At 39.5% G+C, this 14,625-nt stretch overlaps 1 protein-coding gene, 1 non-coding gene and 1 pseudogene across 2 annotated transcripts in view; all 3 read left to right on the top strand.

Moving 5' to 3' along the window:
- The window catches only part of MYO3B (myosin IIIB), a 408,982-nt gene that overhangs the window by 320,792 nt on the left and 73,565 nt on the right, over positions 1-14,625 (top strand). The gene's annotated exons all lie outside the window — the stretch shown is intronic.
- On the top strand, positions 179-282 carry LOC139038097 (U6 spliceosomal RNA). Its single transcript, XR_011491044.1, has one exon. It is a non-coding gene; the product is annotated as a U6 spliceosomal RNA (small nuclear RNA).
- Positions 9,540-14,337, top strand: LOC110141900 (small ribosomal subunit protein eS6 pseudogene; annotated as a pseudogene).

Genomic DNA, 14,625 nt, shown 5'->3' with positions numbered 1-14,625 from the left:
AATTCAGATATGGAAAGCCTTAAAGACTGGAAACAAAACTTTCATTAAAAGTAGCAGTTTACTACCTACCTGTGCCACTTGTTTACTTTTTCTGAAGGAAAAAAATGAATATTAAAGACCATACTTTTCCCTTTACCTGTAAGAAGCCTAAATTAAGAAACTCCTTTAAAACTTTCTTGTGCTCACTTCAACAGCACGTATACTAAGTTTGGAAAGGTACAGAGATTAGCATGGCCCCTGTGCAAGGATGGCATGCCAATTTGCAAAGCATTCCATATTTAAAAAAAAAAAAAAAAACTTTATTTTCTTAAAGGGAAGATAGACAACTGACCAGCTTTCAGTGAAGCAAATAGTTCAGAGTAAATATCTAGGGCTTGGTAAAGAATATGGATTTAGAGAGTAGTTCTGCCCTTTTGGCAACATGGCTATTCTTTTAGCAAGAATACAGACATCCTGCCACACTCATGGAAAATGGTATTTTTTGCCCCCTTTCTAAATTCTTGCTACAGAATATGGTAAAAGTCAGTTTGGGGTGTTATGAGTGGCTATAATCAATACTTCTGGAAGATAAACCTAGAAGCAAGATCATAGGAATTATTTATGAACCAGAAAATACTAAACACATTTTGGATCATTCCCAAGGAAGAAATCTTTTCAACTTAAAATACTAATACTAAGAAACTACTGTACTGTTGACCTCATTTATTTTTCTGCTATATAGAGTAGTTTCTTAGATTTCTCAAAGTTTATTCTTAGTCTGTTTTTCAGTGACAAAATGGTAAAATATGAAGTGGAAAATGTGTACTATATGTGTTAGGACCTTTAGTCCATATGAAACTTAAACTCTTCAAGAGAGATGAGAGAGGATTAGTGTATTATAGCAGAACCTTTTAAATAAACATGCAGAAAATGATAAATCTGTCCCGTGGACTAATTTCCTCACAGCCAGATAATATTCAGGAATAAGGCCACAATGAGGTAAGGGTAAGAGTGGTGCAAAAATGAAAATTGAGGAAAAAGATTGTGTGGTGGAATAGAATCTATTATGCAAGAATTTGGTTGGCATTTTTCACTATCCAGACAGATAATCTCTACCTTTTAATATGGATGTTTAGACCATTTACATCTAATGTGACTGTTGACATATTTCGGTTTATATCAGTCATCTTGCTATTTGTTTTCCATTTGTTCCATCTGGTCTTTATTCTCTTCTAGCATTCTACTTTAAAATACATGTGAAAAGAAATTTTTAAAGCATAATTGAATAGCCAAAGGCACAGATTCTGCCTTTGGAGTCATATCTGCCTGGATGCAAATCTCTGCTTTCCTGTTACATAGCTTTATGTAACAATTCCTTACCTCAGTACTTACACATGTAAGATGAGGGAAATGGTAATTCATAGCCAGAAGGTTGTATTGAGGATTAAATAAGCTAGTAGAGGTAAAGGGCACAGCATGGTGTCTGGCTCATCATAATGGCACACTGTTATGTCAGATGTTGCAATGGTGCTTATGCTATTGACATTATACAAATGCAAAGTTAAGTATGAAAAATGGGTCGAGAAATAAAGTTCTTATTTTGAGGCATCAAGTTTTGGTGGTATTGTTTAGGAGAAGTAAAAATACATTGCATTTTGAATTAACTACTGAAGAGACATGTTGGATTATAATCATCTTTCCTTGTCTCTAGATAAGTGTCTGCAAAAGTCAAACTTATTAATAAGTTGCTGCAAATGTTCATTTGTACTTCCTGTCACAATTGCTCCTTCCTTCCCACCTAGAGGTTTCTCTGGTTTGCCACCATCACCATGACTTCTCCTTAAACTCTTGTAAACTGTATCCTAACTGCTTCTTTTCCTCTCTCAACTTGCCTCATGCATGGATATCTGAGGAGCTCTAAAGCATTCCCTAATCATAACTTTCTCTTCCACCATAATCTCCAGTGGCTCCCTATTATTCTAGCATCAACTTTAAGCTTCTTGGCACAACGTACAAGGGTGTCTCTGTTCTAGCTCTTCCTGTCTTCCTTTCTAGCTCTGTCTTCACTGATCTCTCTCCTTCATTTTGTGCTTTGGAATACCAAACTACCCTCTACCCTCCATGCATGCCAAGTGTGTTCTTTCTCTCCTCTGTGATTTTGTTCATGCTGTTGCCTCTGCCTCACTGTTCATTCTCGAAGTCCCCTCCATTCTTCAGAGTCCACCATGGCTCTCTCTGAGTGCTTTTACTTTCCTTTACTACTTATCAGATCCTTCCTGTATTAGTTATTTTCATGCATCTACGAGATTTTAAACTCTCTAGAACCACATCTTTTCATTTCCAAATTCTGTCCTTGCAAACTAGCCTGGGTCCCCAAATTGAATTCTTAAGCATTCACAACTGTGATAGGATATAGTGGAAGCAAGAATAAAATAAAACTCAAGTAAATGAGTCAGAGAAGTTTTAAACTGTACTTCTAACAATCCTGGAACAAAATAAAGGTCTCTTGTGCTGTGCTTAGTCACTCAGTCGTGTCTGACTCTTTGTGATATGGACAGTGCCCCGCCAGACTCCTCTGTCCATGGTCTCTTAACGCCCCCAAAGAGGTATAGCATACCAGTGGAACAAGTTTACAAGATCCAAGCCATTTCATTTTGTTGTTGTTCTGAACAGGGGGAGAGGGAAGGAAGGTTTGGGCAGGAAAAAGCATTTTATAAATCAGATTCCTCTTGACCTTAGAATTCAGCAATTTACTTAATCAGGCCAGCTTTGCTCAGAACAGCCAGGCAAAAAAGTGTCCAAATGTGGGGCTTGGACAAAGGCTATCTTCAGTTAGTCAGAGAGTCTCAGAAATTTCCTTCATTGATCATTTGAGCCTTGTATTTTTCACATGGGACAGGAAAGCACAGTATATTGAGGAAGTACATAACATGAATCACCTTGCCACTAATCCAAGCAGAAAGTATTTAATTGGACTGACAGACGTATGTACAAACCTGATTTGCCTTTACTCAGTTCAGTTGCTCAGTTGTGTCCGACTCTGCGACACTGTGGACTGCAGCAGTCCTTTACTATGTAAAAGTTTATTCTTTAGGTATTTGTTCTTCTTTTTATTTCTTGAGCAAACAATTATTAACACTTACTAAATGCCAGGAACTTTCCTAGGCCAGTGCTTCTCAAACTATTTTTTAAAAGACCATATTGGGGGCAGGGGGAGACCAAATTGGAGTTGGATTTTTTAATTTCCAAATTGCACAACCTGCTATTTTTGTAAAATACAGTGAAATGAATTAATAGGTAAATAATCGCCCATTTAGGTGTTGCGTCAATATCAAATTGATTTATACTTTTCTAAATTTCTTACTCTAACTTAAACTACTCTAAATTTCTTCAGTGATCTAGTTGAGACCAGAGGCAAGAGTCAGCCTGTAGACCACACTTCATGGGCACTGTTCTGGTCATGTGTGACACATCAAGGAACAACACAGTCAAAAAGTCCTAGCTTCATGATGCTACATTCTGGCAAAGAGACATTCTAGAATAGGGACAGTAAACAATAAGCATAATCCTAAATCAGTTATATGGGATGTTAGAAAGGTGAAGTGTTATAGGGGAGAAAATACAGCAAGGGAGATTGGGGGTGGCCAAAGCATGGAGGACGAGGATGGAGGATGGTTTCCTTTTAAACAGGGTGGTCAGAGAGCACTTCACAGAGAAGGCCTGAAGGTGGTAAGCTAATTAGCCACATGGATGTCTAGGAGAAGAACATTATAGGCAGAATGCTATATAGGGAACAGCTGAGGCAAATGCCCTGAGGAGACAGTGTGGAATACATGAGGAGTAGAAAGAAACCTGGGTGACTGGAGCTGAGAGAGCAAGAAAGAGACACATAGAAGGTAAGGAGCCAGGTGATACATGTCCTACCAAACTCTGAGAATCTGGTTAAAAAGAACGTTCTGATTCAGCAGGTCTGGGTGGCTCCTGAGATTCTGCAGTGTTAAAGAGCTTCTAGGTGGTGCCATGGTGTTGACCCAAGGTCCACATTTTGAGTAGCAAGGGTATAAACTCAGTGAAATGGGAACAACTGGTTTGAGGAGAGATGATAGACATCATCAATGAATGAGATATTCTAGTCAGTTACATATTCCAGACAGCTGAAACTTTCTAAAACTATGACTCCCCTTTCATATTAAGTGTATTGGACACAGTTCTCCTTATTCACAATGTCTTGGGACATGATTATTAGTAAGAGTTGTTCACACTGGCGCTAACACAGAGATTGCTGGAGATCACTGCGAAACGGGACCACCTTGTATGCTGAGGCACTTAGTGGTGTCCAACTCCGCGATCCCACAGACTGTAGCCCACCAGGCTCCTCTGCCCATGGAATTTTTCAGGCAAGCATACTGGAGTGCGTTGCCATTTCCTTCTCCAGGGGATCTTCCCGACCTAGAGATCGAATCTTAGTCTCCTATGTCCCCTGCATTGGTGGGTAGATTCTTTACCACCGAGCCATCTACCCTTAAAATAAATGACCCTCAACTGTTAACGATTTTTAGTTAATGAACCTGCTTATTTTAACTTTCTTCTCTCTCAACACAAAGCTGTTATTTCCTGCTATTGCTAATGTGCTAATTTTTTATAACATACCTTCTTTTTGCCTTCTTTTTCTCCTCGTGGTATGAAAACCGAATTTTAATTGTTTTTTTCTATATTTTAACAAAGGGTATCTGAGTGGGGGATGTGAGGAAATCCCAGTGAAAGAAAGAAAGGGAACTGCCACAGATGTAGTAAGTATAGACTTTGGGCACATACTAGGTGTTTCACCTGTATTTTCTTAGTGTAAAGCATACAAGTTTAAGTTTGTGACCTGCTTATTCAAGGGCCTTCATTGTCAGCCCCTGGGTTTCCTGTGATACCTTACTGACATTAGGTAGTCCTGCCCTTGGTTATCTTCTTGTCTGCAAGTAGTATAAACTATTCATATTTCTTTTGGAAGGTAAAAAAGAGTCATTGCATTTGCTAAGAGTAACTTTTAGCTATATGGCTTTTTAAAATAGAGTCTAGTACATTTTCAGGGAGCCAGGGAGAGGTGGTATTGTACTAGCCCCCGAAGGGGGTTGCCTCTGGCAGCTTACAGTGTCAGGGTATGGTAGAGTCCCCATCAAAGTGGCTTTAGAATTCAGTGATCTGGTTCCATATCATCTTCAGATTTGCTGAGCAAATCATACCCATTTTCTTTCACCCACTGCTATCTAATGCCATCTACTCTGTTATTTTCCTTTGCCTTTCTCACTGCTCATTACTAAATCTTATTGGTCTTGGCAGAAGTTCAGCTATCAGAAAGCAAACTTGGGCTGTGTTTTTATCCTTGGAGCCCCAAGTCATTAGGGTGACTAAATGTCTCAATTTTCTTGGGACTGAAGGTTTTCCAAGATGTGGATTTTTTGGAATTGTCCCAGGCAAACTAGGACAAGTTGGTCACCCTATAATAATATTGGAAGTTGAACTTGACTGGTGAAAACTAATTTTTTAATTAGATCATTGTATCCGGCAAAACTGAGCCTTAGATTTATGCTACAGAATCAGCTCACACTGCTGCCTGTGTTTGGAAGGGGATGCAAGCAGCTTGCCAAACCACAACCACTGTGATCGTAAAGGGCTCAGATGTCACCCATTTGACAAGGAAAGCATGTTCCTACAACCGAGACTCAAAGGCAACATAATCCCTGTTGGGAAAGCGCATGGGAGCCAGACCCTATGGAGGCAAGGCTGCTGGGTCTCCCTGTCCCACACACCAGGGCCATGACAGAAAGCCACGTACAAGACTTGGAGACCACTAATAACCTCTCAAGCTTCGAATCCCTGCTCTTTTTGACTCCCATAGTGCTGATCCATCTTTTCTTTTTGCCACAGAATTCACCATAAGCTCTCATCATGAAGCCTCGGTCTCAGGACTTTTCTTAGTGCAATGGTGAAGGTACTACTGGTGTGTAATTCTTAACCTTTAGTGTGGGAGGTAATCTCTTTCTTAAAGGATCCTTTTTAAACTGGTGATTCTCAGACTTCAGTAAGTGTTAGTATCACCCAGAGTGATTGTTAAAATGCAGATTACTGGTCCATTCCATAGTTTCCAATTTTGTGTGGGGTGCAGAAGAGGAGGGATTTGCATTTTTGTCACATTCCCAGGTTCCAAAACGCTACCCTTTGAGAACCACATCCCCTATCTCTATGATATTACGTTGAATCAGAAAAAGTAAACTTTATATAGATGCCTTTCTATTCTTTCACTTAACAAACACTTATTGAGCATTTACTGTATACCAAACACAGGCCAGGCAGTGAAATAAGGCACTTAAGAGACAAATGCAATTATAACAGCTTGGTGGTTGCAGCTGTCATTTTCCAAAACAAGTTTGGTAACATATTGAGTGTCCATATTTATCTCAAGTGGTCTCATCTAATTGTCAGGAAGTTGTCCAGAACAAAGTTACAGTTACTTGTCACTTTGTTGTAGAGGAGGATGAGGGGAGTGTCCCAGACTTTTAAGTGTCTCAATTTATAAAATTATTAGGAATTACTGTCTTTAAAAGATTTTTGTCTTTTATAAACTCTACTACCTCTTCCAGCCTCCCACAAGGCAAAATTCCTCTAAACTCTACCAGATATGAATATCTGCATGTATCTGTAATACATATATCATTGCCATAAAGTTTGTGTCCTGGATTTTTGCAAAAGAATTGAAGGCATGAGGGTAGATAAATGGAAGTAAAAAAAGGGAGGGATTATAATTCTCTTCTAACCTAGTGCCATTTATATTAATCACACACCTTTCCTTTAAAAGACTTTCCTCATTCCTACTAGATCTTGTCTGGGTGTTGAGTTTGGTTTTGTCTTGCTTAATTTCATAATTTTGGAGAATGCAGAGTGCTTGGGTCATCAGTTGCTGTTCATGGCAGTTTATGCCGACTGAGGCCTCTGTGCAAAATTGTGGCTTTCTATAGGAACTGTGCAGAATACCTAGCAAGAGGCAAAGATTCCTTGACAGACCATTTTCCCTGAAATTTGGGAGTGATGATGATAAGGAAGAAAGGATGCAGTCCACATAGGTTGGCACCATCCACCCCTCAGCCAACTGAGTTGGCGAGATTCTGTCTCCATTGCAAGAGTTGAGTCTAGAGGGGAAAGTGGCTGCCCTTTGAGGGCTGGTGGGTAGAAGATATGGAGGTCATTTGTCACTCACAGTTCTTATGGTCATGTACCTCAGGGAAAGCCCTGTGACAGCACGTTCTCATTCCTGCAGCTCATTAAAGCATGCTACAAAGTTGGATAGTTTTTGGACATTATTTCTGCTTAGATTGTTACTGTAAACGTATCTGAGGAGGATCAGCAGGAACTTTTCTGGTGCTTTCCTGAGTGCATTAGGTCAGGATGCACTCTTTGCCGATGCCAAGTTAGATTCTGGCATTGACCCAGGACATCAGGAGCACAGCTGCCAAACAAGCAGGGTGGGGAGGGGTGGAGGGGGTGAGTCAAGTTAGGGTGCTTGGCTTCCAGAATTGGATGTTGATGGCGTGGCTGTAAAATGTGCCAAGAGGAATTTTATTTTTACATTCTTTTCTTACTTTATGTATTTGAAACAGCATAAACTCATTGTTAACCTTGGCTGCCTCCTTAGTTTCATTTTAAAGGATTCTTTTCAACTTTAAAATGAAACACACAGTTGTGTAGTAGGAATGGAGTGATTTTTCTTCTATTTTACTTTTGTTTGTTTTCCAAGATTTGAAGTAATAAATTTTATTAGTTTTTTTAAATTAATAGTTTTCTCTAGTAGTTTTGGGTTTTTAGAAAAATTGAGTGCAAAGTAGCAAGTTCCCATTTACTCTCACCTTTCCCTCTCTCCCCATTTTCCCCTATTATTAACATCTTGCATTAGAGTCACTTGTTTGCTACAATGATGAGCCAGTATTGATATATTATTATTAACAAAGTCCATAATTTACATGACAGTTCATTCTTTGCATTGTATAGTCTGTGAGTTTTGAAAAATATATAATGATATGTGTCCACCATTGCAGTATCAAACAGAATGGTTTTATTTGCCTAATAATCCCCTGAGCTCCATCTATTCATCCCTCTCTCTCTTACCTTAAGCTCCTGACAACTGTTAATTTTGGCTTCCCTGATAGCTCAGTTGGTAAAGAATCTGCCTGCAATGCAGGAGCTGCTGCTGCTAAGTTGCTTCAGTCATTTCCAATTCTATGAGACCCCTTAGATGGCAGCCCACCAGGCTCCCCAGTCCTTGGGATTCTCCAGGTAAGAATACTGGAGTGGGTTGCCATTTCCTTCTCCAATGCATGCAGGAGACCCCAGTTTCAATTCCTGGGTCAGGAAGATCTCCTGGAGAAGGGAAAGGCTACCCACTCCAGTATTCTGGCCTAAAGAAGTCCGAGGACTGCATAGTCCACGGGGTCACAAAGAATTGGAAGCGACTTTCACTTTCACATAGTTTTGCCATTTCCAGAATGTCATATAGTTGGAATCAGACAGTATTTAGCCTTTCCGTATTGACGTCTTTCCATTAGCAATGTGTATTTAAGGTTCCTCCATGTCTTTATGTGGCTTGACAGTTTACTTCTTTTTGTTGTTGAAAATAATCTGTTATATGGATGTATCACAGTTTGTTCATCCATTCACCTACTGAAGGATGTCTTGGTTGCTTTCAGGTTTTGGCAATTATGAATAAAGCTGTTATAAACATTTTTGTACAGGTTTTTATGTGGACATAAGTTCTTCAAGTCCTTTGTGTAAATAGCAAAATGTGTGATTGCTGGATTATATGGTAAGAGTGTATGTTTAGTTTTTTAGGAAACTGCCGTCTTCCAACGTGCCTGCACCATTTTGCATTCCTCCCAGCAGTGAATGAGAGTTCCTGTTGTTCTTCATCCTTACCAGCATTTGCTGTTGTCAGAGTTTGGGCTTTTTGCCATTTAAATGGGTGTGTAGTGGTATCCCATTGTTGCTTTAATTTTTGTTTCCCTGATGTGGAACAAATATGCTTATTTGCTATCTGTATAACTTCTTTGGTGAAGTGTCTGTTCAGATCTTTTGCCCATTTTTAAATTGTGCTGTTTGCTTTCTTATTTGAGGGTGTAAGAGTTCTTTGTATATTTCAGTACCAGTCCTTTGTGAGATATGTGTTCTGCAAATATTTCTCCCAGTCTGGATCTTGTCTTTTCATTTTCTTAGCAATGTATTTTGTGGAGCAGTAATAAATTTTTTTATGCATGTAATCAAGGAGAAAAAAATTTTTAAATAAACCTGACTCTCAGCATAGTACCTACTTCCTATCTAAGAAAATGAAACAGCTTAAGAGGAACAAGGTGATTGGTTGTTCAGTAGTTGAGCGTGTAAGGACCGTAACACGAGTGTGTTCCTTAAATTAAATGTAATCAATTGTAAGTGTTACAGGGAGACAAGAAAGACATAGTCCAAAATTACATAAGTGGGGGTTTGGCGGGGGTGGGGGGAGGCAGAATCTGTGGTTATATGACTGTGTGCAGAACCATGGTAAGGTTTTTCTCTCTTTTCATTTTTATCTGACTCTTTAAAGTAGCTAGAACTCCTAGTTACTTAAACTAGCCCCAGGAAGACTCTGGGGCTGTCTTCTTTCAGTAACAACTGAATTTAGCAAGGGAGAAATTGTTGGCTTAAGTTCAAGGAGGGGTGGGAGAGCATGAAGTGCACCTTTACTACTCATTCATTCAAGTATTCGGTCAGCTGCTATTTACTGAGCAGTTATTAAGTGGTGGTGGGTGCTGTGTTGGGTGCCATGGTATATAAAGAGCAGCATCCAGGATTGCCCTTGTGGGTTTACATTCTAAGAGAGAAATGGACAAGTAAACCTGAAACCAAATATCTGGCCAGGATGTTAATAAGAGTGGCCCCTGGAGCTATGCTACGACAGGGATACCGTTGTGATCTTGTGGGAGCAGAGAAGAGTCAGTGGGCTGACATCAAAGCTGAGAACTGAAGGGGATCAGAAACTGACCAGACAGAATGGAGAAGGATGTCTCTGGCCCTCTGCCTGTTCCCTTTTCACACCAGGAAAGGCTCTCTCATGACAGATATAAGATTGTGGTTGTTTTAATGTGTGTGAATGCTTAGTTGCTCAGTTGTGTCTGACTCTTTGCAACCCCTTGGACTGTAGCCTGCCAGGCTCCTCTCTCCATGGGATTTTTCAGGCAAGAATACTGGAATGGGTTGTCATTTCTTCTTCCAGGGGATCTTCCCAAACCAGGGATTGAACCTGTGTCTCCTGCAATGCAGACAGATTCTTTACCCACTGAGACATCAAACACCTTTTAAAATTCTGAAATGTAACATGCTGACAGAAAAAAAAAGTTTATAAAAGAGATGGACAGCATAATGAATTATTATGAAGTCTCTATACAATTACACCTGAGATCAGAAAACAGAACTTGCCAGCACCTCAGAAGCCTTCTGATACCCTTTCCTGATTATGATTCTCCTCCTCCCTAGAGGTCACCCCCTAAGTATGCATCCTAAATACCATAGTTTCACTCCAGATTATGGGCTTAATGCATGAAGATAGAGCCGGACATGTATAAAGCACCTAATAAATGTTTAGCTGTTGCCACTGCATTTTCCCACTCCTCAGAGAATCTTTCTGACTTTCAAGTTAGCAACTCCTTCCTTCCTTCTGTTCAAATTGTCAAGTCTTACAGAGTGTGCTGATTTCTACAAACTGTACTTGGTTTTTTCCCATTGCCACCACAAGTCATAAGAGTTTATCACCTTGAAACTTTACCATATTTTAAAAAAATTGGACTAATTGGTTGATATTTTCTTTGTCTGGCAATTTGTGTTTTGGGAAGGAGTTATGTTTCATTAATACACCTAAATGGTATAAGGGATTTTGAGAGCTCCCTCTGACTCAAAACCCCATTTTTGTTCTCCACTATATGGAAGGTCCATTAGGCTGCTTGGAAGTCAGCAATTAGAACAGCCAGTCTACCCAGATATTAGGCTGGATTTGTCTAACCTAATATACATGGCGATCAGTGGTCCCAAAGGGACACTTCCTTTTTAAAGGAAGAAATTAATGATATCCCTTTTCATTACATTGGTGCCAGGAATTTCTCTAAGCAGCCTCTTTAAAAGAACAAATTCAAACAGGCCCCAGAAACAAATGCAAGAGATCTGCAAAGCTCTTGAGGGATGAGTTACACACTATCCTAATTTCAAAGGAGAAGTTTTGATGCCAGGATACAATGGCTGGGCTCTCCCAGTGGGCTTTAAATGCCAAATTCTGCCTTTGTGTAGAAATCAGATAAGTGCAAAGAACTTGAGGCTTGTTTCAGCTCTTAACTGATTTGTCCTCCAAAAGGACAGTTTGCATTCTAATTCATTACCCAGGGTCTGAATGTTTGGGGTATGAGTCGGAGACAGAGCATCCAAGGATCCTCTCCAGATCTCCAAGGGTCAAATTACAAAGTGTCCTTCTGTTTGTCCTTCACTGCTATATTTATCCACGCCCAGAGCAGTTCAGCTCCCAGCCTCACACTTGCACTCTGTGCTCTGATTTTCAACTTGGGTTGCCATCTGGGGACCAGGCTCTTCTCATCTGTTGTGGGCTGCCATTCTTTGTTCTAGACTGCATCCTCTCATTCAGTTTATTAATGGTGAACCCACTTCATGTTGCAGCTTCTACCAAACAAACTCTGTGGGAAAGCATTGAGAAAAAGTACATCACATTATCTTGCCCCATAAAGGGAAGTTAAAATAGATGCTCCCTCCAACCCACCACTCAAAGCAAATTAACCCATCTGAAGGACAAACTATAAATAATGACTGAGTGATTAGAGGACTGAACACACACTGCATTAAAGTTCTGCTTACATTATCTGTAACCATTGAATTATAAACACTGAGCTTAGAGTGATTATCTTCTCTGTAGCCCTCCTGACAAATGGTCATGCAGGCTGATTTCACACATTCTTTTGCAGACCTTTTTATATCCAGAGCCCCTCTGAGAAACTAATGTAATCCACATCCCCTAACTCCAGAAAAACGGGCAAATGCACAGCTATACTATTTGTGCATAATGCCAGGCTCCTCCCAAACATCTTCATAATCCCATCAGGGTCTACATCCCAGGTTAAGAATGTGTACTGGTGAGAGTAGCTGACTAACTTTGAAGACCATCAATTTTATAGTTAGAAAGCTTGATAGAAGGTCTTCTCTTCCTGTTCCCCTATAACTGACCAAGGAAAAAAAAGGGTTACTTCTTTTTCCGGGTTTAGTTCTTCAACTATTTGTAGATTGTTATAGCTTTCTCAGTGAGACTTCTCTTTGGGGCCATTCATTCTGTAATTCATCAAATAACCTTTAAAAGCTATGACCACATCCAGGACATTATTAATGCCAAGATCTAAGGCCTTGGGACTAGAAGACACACATGCTATCCGAAAAAGATAGAGCTACCTAGTTCTCAAAAATGCCAAGGCAGGTTGCTATAGTATTTTCCTTCTTCATTAAAATAAAAAAACGCTCTTTCTCATGGCGCCTCGGAGGCTGTCTGGCCGCTTCAAAATGAAGCTGAACATCTCTTTCCCGGCCACTGGCTGCCAGAAGTTCATTGAAGTGGACAATGAACGAAAACTTCGTACCTTCTACGAGAAGCGTATGGCCACAGAAGTTGTTGCTGATGCTCTGGGTGAAGAATGGAAGGGTTATGTGGTCTGAATCAGTGGCGGGAATGATAAGCAGTGTTTCTCCATGAAGCAGGGTGTCTTGACCCATGGCCGAGTTCGCCTGCTACTGAGTAAGGGGCATTCCTGTTACAGACCAAGGAGGGCTGGAGAGAGAAAGTGCAAATCTGTACAGGGTTGCATTGTGGATGCCAATCTGAGTGTTCTCAAGTCGGTCATCGTGAAAAAAGGGGAGAAGGATATTCCTGGACTCACTGATACTACAGTGCCTCGTCACCTGGGTCCCAAAAGAGCTAGCAGAATCCGCAAACTTTTCAATCTCTCTAAAGAAGATGATGTCCACCAGTATGTTGTGCAAAAGCCCCTAAACAAAGGCGGTAAGAAACCTAGGACTAAAGCACCCAAGATTCAGCGTCTCGTGACTCCACGAGTTCTGCAACACAAACGCCGGTGTATTGCTCTGAAGAAACAGCATACTAAGAAAAACAAAGAGGCTGCAGAATATGCTAAACTTTTGGCCAAGAGAATGAAGGAGGCCAAAGAAAAACGACAGGAACAGATTGCCAAGAGACGGAGGCTGTCCTCTCTGAGAGCTTCTATGTCTGAGTCCAATCAAAAATGAGATGTTCTAAGAGTAACAAATAAATAAGATCAGACACCAAAAAATAAATAAATAAATAAATAAAATTAAAAAAAACACTGATCCCTTAAAAAAATTTTTTTAAAACCTCAGAATTCTTGAAAAAACTAAAATCTTGAACCCCATTTATTTCTCCATCACCTTAACTCTTTTTTCAATTAAAAAATATTACTTACCTGTTGTTCAATTTTCCATGCTTTATAGAGAAGGAGAATTCTTAGAATTTTAGACTGAAAGTTGGAACTTAAAGATTGAGATAAAGTTATTTTGTATTTTACTTTGAACTCCCTACAAAATGGGGTTAATATTTTCTGAGCCACTTGTAAATGCTCAGATAATTTATGCACAACATACATTAGTATTTATGCTATCCTTGAAAGCAGTTTCTTCTTGGTTCTCATTAACATCAGTCTGAACTTAGATGCTACCCTGCTTTGACTTCTTAGGCCACTAATTTTGTAAAAATATTAATGGTCCCAGGAATCTCATATATTGTATTTTAGAGTTTTAAAACTGCTGTTGGTTTTTCTCTTTGATCAAAGGCTGAATTGTAACTAGATAGAATTTAGAAAAAAATCAAGATAAAGATAGAACAAAACCTCATAAAATCCCAAAATTATAACAACAAACCTGGTCAAATGTCTAGAGACTAGGTATTTGACTTGATTTTAGGCAGTCAGTTAGCCCTCACTAAAAAGTGAGTAGGTTGGATCAAGTCATGCCAGAGTTCCCTAAAAGTTATGTAATTCTGTAAAGAGAAGATATCTGAGTTGGTAATGAGGTATGTGTGTTGACAGATTCTTGACATCTTCCCCCCAGCTAGTAAAATGATTGCAATATCTGCATTTTAGAAAATATTTTTCAGAAAATGATTGTGATTCACTATTGTAACATTTTACATACTTCCTTTGAGTCTACTCACCACCTAACACTGTTTTCTTGCCTATCCTATTACAATTAGTGCTCTTTACATTGACACAGAGGCCTGCAGGTATGAGTCTAAACATATGTGTGTATATATAAGTATGTATATATATATATATATATATATATGGATATATGCATGTATGTGTATACATACATGCATGTATGTGTATACATATCAGACAGAATCCCAGCAGGAAATAGATTGTACAGTCAAATTAGGATAGATTGAGAATTGTTAAATCAAGGGATTATTTTATAATAAAAGGTTATGGATAGAATATAAGGAAACTATATAGGATACTATAGTACCCTGGGGGCTAGTGAGAGCGGAGCTGTTAGCATATG

This window comes from Odocoileus virginianus, chromosome 13, assembly GCF_023699985.2.
Source record: "Odocoileus virginianus isolate 20LAN1187 ecotype Illinois chromosome 13, Ovbor_1.2, whole genome shotgun sequence".
Classification (NCBI taxonomy): domain Eukaryota; kingdom Metazoa; phylum Chordata; class Mammalia; order Artiodactyla; family Cervidae; genus Odocoileus; species Odocoileus virginianus.
Note: the sequence above shows the minus strand (reverse complement) of the source record. Positions and strands in the feature narration are given on the sequence as shown.